This window comes from Ctenopharyngodon idella, chromosome 6, assembly GCF_019924925.1.
Source record: "Ctenopharyngodon idella isolate HZGC_01 chromosome 6, HZGC01, whole genome shotgun sequence".
NCBI lineage: Eukaryota > Metazoa > Chordata > Actinopteri > Cypriniformes > Xenocyprididae > Ctenopharyngodon > Ctenopharyngodon idella.
In genome coordinates, this window is record NC_067225.1 from 33,197,103 (window position 1) to 33,207,034 (window position 9,932).

At 31.1% G+C, this 9,932-nt stretch overlaps 1 long non-coding RNA gene across 1 annotated transcript in view; it reads left to right on the plus strand.

Annotated features, from left to right (window-relative positions):
• LOC127513950 (uncharacterized) overlaps window positions 1–9,932 on the plus strand; it is a 200,981-nt gene that overhangs the window by 134,816 nt on the left and 56,233 nt on the right. The window lies entirely within an intron of this gene.

Sequence of the window (9,932 nt, forward strand, 5' to 3'; positions counted from 1 at the left end):
AGAGACTCTGCTGATCATTACCAAAAGCACTGTGGTGATACCATGGTACAGTGATGGTACCATATGGTACTTTGATGTATATTATGGTACCCTACTGAATGATTACAGTGCCATATACCATAATACATGTTTAAAATCATTGCATCACTTTGGTATTATTTCCAGAAAACATGGTAAAACCATGGGACATGTCCAAAAAAAAAAAAAGGTATTACCATTTGCACGTTTCCAAATCAAATGACCTACACATACAAACAAATACCATGATAATACACTGTAAAAAAACAAATCATGAAATCAAATCAACTTTAATAATTAATGTGGTTCAGATAACATAATATCTTGAGTTTGTTGATTAAACCAAGTGCCTTCATTGTAGTAACTCAAATTTTTAATTTCAAGGCAACCAGGTAACTTACTTTTTTAAGTTAAAACAATAATTCTTTTTTACAGCGTATGTTCCTCTGGTTAATTGGTAATGTACCATAATATGAATTTCAGGACCATGGCATATATTAAATATATTAAAGTACGCTTTTTTATTAAATTAAAGTAGGTTGGTAAAAGGTTGTTGAGGTTCACTTGACAAATAAAGTTATAAAATAAATATTCCATACAGACTCTCAATCAATATGAGCTCATGTTATTTTAGTACTATTTATATACCTTTTTTATTATCTATATACTTATACAGTATTTATTAATCTTTTGAATTAGCTTTTATTTTTATATTTTCATTTTTTATTAATTAAATTTTTTTTTATTATTATTATTATTATTTTTTAATATTTCTATTTAGCTTTATTTTAGTACTATATTTTTTATTTTAGTCAGCTGCCAAGGTAACAGTTCACTTTTTTTTTTAAATTTAAGTATTTCCATCTAATATGTATATTTTATTTTATTTTATTTTATCTTTAATTCAAATATTTAGAACAATTTTAATAGTTTTAGTTAAACAATAACAACACTGATATTTAAATTATATTTTAGAAAATAAATTAGAAATTAGTTTGACTGTGTGTGTGTATATATATATATATATATATATTATATATATACACACACACACAGTCAAACCAAAATTTATTCAGACACCTTGAACATTTCATTCATTATTACAGTTTATTCACTATAGTTTAAAAAAATGGTAATAAAATATGACAAGATCTCAGAGTTAAACTGTGTCAGAAAAAAATAATCTTAATTATGTCAGATAACACTTAAGCAAAACATGGTCAGGTCAAAGTGTCTGAATAATTTTTGGTTCCAAATTTTTATCAATTTTATTGGTAGTCCACTGTATGAAGAATTTTTGGGTATAATATGTCACAGTTTACTTTATTTTGCTATCCTCACTTACAGAAATGAACTATAGTGTCCTGAACCCACTAGTAAAAATATATCAAAAATATCAAAAAATCAAATTTTTGGTTTGACTGTATATATATATATATATATATATATATATATATCAAAATTTATTTCTAAAGTGGTTAACTGAAATATGTGATTTAATAGTTTTTTTTATTATTTTTATTATACAAATGTAAACAGGGTTCCTGACGTGTCTGAGAATATAGTGGGAGTCCCTGAATTACAAAAAAGGTGACAAAGACGACATTGACTCATCCCTAAAAATCAATAGTGTCTAAACTGTTTTCCTCTCATCTCTGTGTTGGTGTGGCACAGGCTCAACTGTGTCCATCCATGTTGGTCGTGTCTCCAAACAGGATGAGACTCTCTCCCCTCCTCCTGTTGCCTCCCACACGAACACATGCCGCTCATTCTTTCCCCGTCCCCTCGCGAGTCGCCACCTGCTCTCGAGCGTGCGGCACAGCTGCTGACCAACAACAACAAATTAACACCCGCCGTCCTGCAGAGAGGGAGCCCGAATGATGCGCATGAAAAAGATGCTCTTCCTCCTACACTTAAACATCTCACTGCAACAGATACAGAGTATACAAACCCCTGTGCTAAAACAACAGATGCAGTGCTGAACATGAAGACAGCCAGTATATGTTAATGAGATTCTCTACACCTGTGTGAACTGACCACTCATCAGATGGCTAGTAAAGAGAAAAGACTGTGAGGAGGAGCAGATTCAGACAGACGGAGTAATAAGTGTGCGGTCTATGAATACATCACGTTTGTGACCCAGCAGGCCTTTGTGATGATAATTTGTAACGGGCAAATGAGGCGGCGTGCGTTATGTCAACAAAGACAGAAATGCGTTAGTCCGAATGGCAGAAGTCGCCCTGCTGATGTGACTCGTGCCAGCGTGTGTGTGTGTGTGATTGACAGCTGGGCTTGTGTCTTTGTCACTGCTCTGTTCAGTGCATTAGCAGGTCTTTCACAATGCAGCAGCTTTACATCGCCCCCCTCAGCTCTTATTCTCCTGCTGTTCTGCTCCTGTGTGTGTGATTGTGTACCTGCTGTTCTCCTGAGGTCTGAGCAAAGGCCCGGGGTCAGAGAGGTCAGCAGGCAGACGCCTGGTTAACCCTCCAGGGTAAAGACATCTACACACACACACACACGCCACTTCAAGACAGTAAGATTATATATGAGCAGATGGACACTAGGGACGGCTTATCGTCCACTGACATACAGCACCTCCTCAGCACAAACACACACATTTACATTTCATTTTTATCAGGAAAACACACACACACAAACTGAATTTGGCACTTTGGAAAATAGGAAATAAAGTGTGTTTAAAGGTTGATATTAAATTTTACTGGACATAAACTAGTGTTAATTTAGTAGTTGAATTCATATTTTGAGTTAGCTTTTATTTTTATATTTTCAGTGTTCATTTTAATTTTTAGTAATTTTATGTCTTTTTTTATTAATGACTTTTTTCAGTTTTAGTTTGAGCTCAGTTTTCCGGTTTATTTTCAGTTCTTCAACTCAAACTTATTTCTGTTAGTTGCTGATGCAACATTTATAATCTAATATTTATATTTTATTTCAGCTGTATTTCAATTAACAAAACATGGATTTTTTTAAATCAAAAATCAAGATTTAGGTTCAAATATATATGATATAAATATACATTTCTTTTAGGCTTGTCATGATTTTTCTAATAATCTGGTAATACTTCACAATAAAGGTCCATTTATTAACATAATTAACATGAGCTAACAATGAACAATACTTCTACAGCATTTATGAATATTAGTCAATGTTAATTTTAGAAGTTGTATCTCTTCGCATTAGTTAATGTGACTAACATGAACAAACAATTATGTTTACTAACATTAACAAAGATTATTAAATGTTTTTAAAATATATATTTTTCATTGTTAGTTAATGTATTTACTAATGTTAACAAATCAGACCTTATTGTAAAGTGTCACCGTTAACCTTTTCATTTTAAGGATTCTGTGTGTGAGGCCATAATTATAAAAATCATTAAAAATGATAAAAGACTTAAAGAAACGTTGATTAAAATAGTTAAAGATGAAGTATAACAAATCATACTGCATAATAATGCTGAAACTGTGTCTATATGTGGATAAAAACATACATACAAAATAAACACACACACACACACAAACACACACACAGCAAAGTTACACAGACAGACATACGACAGGTCTGAGACTCCAGACAGACATGAAGGATTATGAGAGCAGATGGTATAAAAACACCCAAACCAAAAATGCAAATATTCATATAACACCCCCAAATGTACACACACACACACACACACACACACACACACAGCCGTACTGTAGAATTTTGGGGGAAAAAAATTATATATATATATATATATATATAGGCTATACACTAACATAACCAAATTCAATACTATATTGTATGGTTTGAAAAATATCGCAGAATAAGAAAATACTATGACATATAATTATAGTATTCATTGAATAGACCCTTTTCACGGACTGTGATGATGCGTTTTAACAGTCATCAATATCATAAATCCTGTAAAGTTTTTTATATATACACTACCAGTCAAAAGTCTGGAAACATTACTATTTTTAATGTTTTTGAACAAAGTCTCTTATGCTCATCAAGGCTGCATTTATTTCATAATAAATACAGAAAAAACAATAATATTGTGAAATATTATTACAATTTAAAATTATGGTTTTTTATTTTAATATACTTTAAAATATAATTTATTTCTGTGATGCAAAGCATCATTACTCCAGTCTTCAGTGTCACATGATCCTTCAGAAATCATTCTGATATGATGATTTGATACTCAGTTATTATCAATGTTGGAAACAGTTGTGTTGCTTAATATTTTTTTGGAATCTGTGATACTTTTTTCAGGATTCATTGATGAATAAAAGGTTAAAAAGAACAGCATATATTCAAAATATAAATCTTTTCTAACAATATAAATCTTTACTATCACTTTTTATCAATTTAACACATCCGTGCTGAATAAAAGTATTAATTTCTTTCAAAAAAAAAAAAAAAGAAAAAAAAAAAATTTACTAACCCCAAACTTTTGAACGGTAGTGTATATTGTTACAAAAGATTTCTATTTTAAATAAATGCTGATATTTTTTAACTTTTTATTCATCAAAGAATCCTGAAAAAGTATCACAGGTTATAAAATAATATTAAGCAACACAACTGTTTCCAACATTGATAATAAATCATCATATTAGAATGATTTCTGAAGGATCATGTGACACTGAAGACTGGAGTAATGATGCTGACAACTCAGCTTTGATCACAAAAGTAAATTATATATATATATTTAATGTATGTACATTTATAACACTATACTTAGTTTCATATTATCTTTGCATCACATTACAGAAACTAGTTAACGCTGCTGTGAGGGTGTTTCTAATACAGCGGCTGTGGGAGTGACGGTGTATTTGTGCAAATAAAAACACAAAAAATATATTTAATGAAGTCTCTCATTCACTGCTATAAAAGTTTACCCAACTATGACGACTTCCGTTTCTGAGAAACCCGGAAATGTGAAAAGGGTCTATACCGTGGTACAGTACATATCAAAATGTACTTTTCATAACGGTGTCTTTGTTTATTATATTATATTATTATAAATAATACTGACTATCCATAACTATGTACACTAAGCTATAGCACTGCTCAAACCCAATTAAAAATCTGCTAAAAATCAGAAAAGATGCAGAAAATTCGTAACCTTTTTAAAGGTGCATTTTATACATATTTATCTAGTATAGTTCATTATTTGGCTTTGGCGAGTAAACAAATGACTGGTAACTTTATTAAAGAAAAACGAGTCTGACCTGTTTTGTTTTATCACTGAATTAACTGTAATAATGATGGAAGACTTGGTATTTCTCAACCTTTGATCTAGCAAAAATAGTGAAATTATTCCATGGACATAGGGACGCAAATATATTTCTAAATATAAATTATGCAAAGTACAGTTTTGTGGCCTGTAAGACAGTTTCATGGCCTCAGACTTTGGCAACAACACAAATAGATTCAATCAAAGCAAGAGCCGGAGGAGAGTAACACAAAACCAGCCTTTTCAGATTCAAATTAGACTGAACCTTTCTATGTAATTGACTTAAAACATAGTTATGAACAGTCTTGAAGAGAAAAAATAGATTACTAACTTTTAAGAGCAGTTTAAGCAACCGGATCTAGGTGCGTTCCTTCCCGAATGAATCGTTTTAGAACGAATCGTTGACGCACTCATAAAGACTCGCCTCGTTCCTGAACGATTCAGTGATGTTGAAGAATCGATCGAATGAATGATTCAGTATTCAAGTGTAGGTCTAATACATTCCATCTACTGGTGTATCTATGTAACTGCAGCAAAAGTCGCTGTAAAATCCTCGCATCTAATCAAGCTTGTTCGAGATGCATCGGCGCTGCACAGACCGATCGGCGCATGACATCAAAGTACCGCGAGAGCGATTGGAGAGCATATGACTCCTTATGCATCTCGAACAAGCCTAATGTTTCGTTCATGAAACTCGACTCGATTGTATAAATGATTCAATTTTCACTTTTGATACAGACACTTGTCGCCATCTACTGGTGAAAGTATGAAACTGCAGCAAAAGTCTGTCTTGAAATAAACACAGACAAGCGGAGTGATACAAACAGTGAAAAGTCTCAGTGCTGCTGCTGTATATCAGCACTATTTCCTAGTCTTTTTATTGTTGGTTTACATAAAGCACTTTAAAACACAATTCAATTGCTGAACTTTGTCTACAGCAACACCTGCTCATCAAATGTCTAAATAGGTTTTCATAAGTAAAATCAAATGTCTATTTAGTATTCATCTAAGCTAAGCTATTTATTTGTGTTCATTTTTCACTAGTATAGGCAGGAGGTTAAGAAGAAATTAAGTAGTGCTTTATTATGTTTATGTGTACATAAACTTTTTTTTAAATATATAGGAATATATGGGCATTTCAAGAATAATTACACCACTAGAGGGAGACAAATTTAAAGCTATAGAGGTGAGTGATCTGTAAGTGTTCAAGTGAAGCAACAGTGCAGTTATAAATTGTGCTGAATGACTGCAGAATCAGTGATTGTATTTGTACAGAAGTCAGTGAGGAGCACTGGATCTGGATCATTGTGTTTGCTGAGGAACAATCCAAACGTTTCCACGTATAAAGAGACTAATTAGAGCCTTTCTTCTGTAATTAGGATGAATAGTTTCACACTGTCCCGTCAATGCAAACTCAAGATTCTTTCACAGCATTAGCAGCAGTCTGAAAATGACTTTCAGATGAAGGGCTTCAGCTGTCTGTGCTTTAGATCTGACAGCTGAGATCTGAGATAAAAATAATACCCTCACAAAATATACCATGCTAAAAATGTACTATAAATAAATGATATGCCAAAATACCACAGTTATGATATCAGATAAGGCCATGGTGCTTTGATATATACCACGGTGCTGAAATTCATCTACCATGATACACCACATGTGCTGTAATGTCATTTGTTTTGTGGTTTTGAATATCATTTGTCAAATATTTGTAAGAAGTTTACAGAACAACAAGAACAACACACACACACACACACACACACACACTTACAGTAGTGGCCAAAAGTGATGACCGTATGAGTTTTTTTTAATGACCCGACAAGTTCAATTAAACCATCAAATTACGAGGAAAATATTTTAAATATGAGGGAAAAACAAAACACTAAACTTAATGAAGGTATTCATCTGACAAAATTATTTGACAAAGAAAAGCAAACTACAACTACAGGTTTCATTTTACTATGCTAAAAAATGCATAGAAAAACATACAACATAATCAGTTATTAATATTTCGTTGGTTCTCTCTTGTTTTTGCATGTGTTTATAATCTTTCTGTATGACAGCTGGACAAAAATTATGTCGCACAATTTGTCGTGCTTCATTGCGTTATTATCACAAATAAAACAATTGACTCCAAGCACAATTACGGAATACACTTACAAAATCTTCAACGCATTTTTTATAATTATATTTAAATAAAGGGTGAATATGTTATTTTTCCTAGACCGGACATCACTTTTGGCCACTGCTTTATAATAACCAGAAGATAGATAAAATTATATAAGACATTTATATGAAGTTAAGCATTCACTTTTCAAAGTTTTTTCTTTGATTCTCATCAAACATAACAGGAATTATTCAATTATTATATTCTTATAAAACAAAAAATTGACAGTAGAGGATCCACACCAGGCTTATGCATTTATGTATAAATAAAGTATCAATTTGGTGAATACAAATATTAAAAAGAGTTTATACATATTCTGAATGTTTTATATTTTTGTGGGGTTTAAAGCTGAAAATGGTAAAAAAAAATCTAATTTGTTCATAAACAAATAAATGTGGGCATAAGTGGAGGAATATTCAGTAACACTTTCTATGAAGACCATGCTTATAATGAATTATAGCTTCATTTATACTTATTTATAAGCAAGTATTACTATTTTATAAACATATTTATAAAGGCTTATTAAGACCCATACCACATTATAAGAACAGTTATAGTTACATTTATATTATTTTTTATAATTACTTATAACTCATGCATTTTCTTTTTCAATGCATGTTCATAATTCATTATACACTGATTTATAAATATTAATTAGCCTGTCGAATGGTTCCATGAATGTATTTATAAAGATGCAGCTTGCATTGCTATAATGTTATTATATCAGTTACAATGACTTTTTATTCAGATTTATTTCTGTCAAATTAGTGAATATATTGTTATTAATAGCCGTGTTGTGTTCTTATAAATACTTATTGAGAGTAAAAATAGTTATTAATCTCTATAAATGCATCATTGTTGGCTTTAAGTAAAGTGAAAACATAGGATGCAATTTTCCTAAATCAAGGAAATCACAAATTAAGAAATCACAAATATGTGCTCATCTTACATTTTATTTGCTTACTTGTAAATGTAACTAATGAAAAACAATTCCTGTACTTGAAATAAAAAAAATGGAAATCATTAATACAAACAGTATATTTTTTTAATGTTACATACTAGCAAAACACTGCAATATTTTTAAAGTATAATTCCAAACTGCTATGCAATATCATGCAAATGGCTGAGGAGATATAGATTTTAACAAATCAAAATTACCATTCATCACCTCTAATGCAAACTTTCGGCATTAACGACATAATAACTAGTACAGAAAACAATACAGAAAACAAGTGTCTCTGGAACTATTTTATATTTGATCATTTATAAATCAGTGTATAATGACTTATGAGCGTTCACATTGAAAAAGCAAATGCATGGCTTAAAAGTAATTATAATAATAATATAAATGTATCTATAACTGTTCTTATAATGCAGTATAGATCTTAATGAGTCTTTATAAATATATTTATAGAATAGTAATACTTATAAATAAGTATAAATGTGGCTATGAATCATTATAAGCATGGTCTTCATAGAAAGTGTTACAGAATATTCTTTTATTATGATTTCTTTTTAAAAAATCAGTCTGTGGCATACATGCATGGGGCCATTTTATAGTCATGTGACACGTATACCCATGTGACCCCTCTAGACCCTCATCAAGTCCTTTTATTATGATATTCATGACTTAAAAGTTCATTTTTATTAATATTAGTAGTCATGATTAAAGGGTTAGTTCACCCAAAAATGAAAATTCTGTCATTAATTACTTAATTACTTTTTGTGTGCCAAAAAAAAACAAAAACAAAAAAAAAAACGACTTTATGACAATATCTAGTGATGGATGATTTCAAAACACTGCTTCATGAAGCTTTACGAATCTTTTGTTTCGAATCAGGGATTCGGAGCACCAAAGTCACATGATTTCATTACGTGATTCGAAATTTCAATGGTTCACCACTGACTTTGGCCGTTTGATACACGCTCCGAACCACTGAATCAAAACAAAAGATTCGTAAAGCTTCGAAGCTTCATGAAGCAGTGTTTTGAAATCACTAGATATTGTTGAATAAAGTCGTTATATTGTTTTTTTGGCGCACAAAAAAGTATTCTCGTCGCTTCATAACATTAAGGTTGAACCACTGTAGTCACATGAGCTGTTTTAAATATGGCTTTAGTAGCTTTCTGGGCATTGAAAGTGTTAAATATCTTGCTGTCAATGCAGGCCTCACTGAGCCATCAGATTTCATCAAAAATATCTTAATTTGTGTTCTGAAGATGAATGAAGGTCTTACGGGTGTGGAACGACATGAGGGTGAGTAATAAATGACAGAACTTTCATTTCTGGGTGAACTAACCCTTTAAGATATGTGCATATTCATGATGCAAGGAAAGTTTAGGTAAAAATAAGGTATCCTATTAAAAAGTCTATTTAATTTAATTTATTTTTATTTTATTCTGTTTATTTCACCTGTTATACTATTAACATTTTTGCATTGATGTTTCTGGCAATATTGTAAGAAAACCATAAGACAATAAAGTAATTTGAATTGAGAGAGA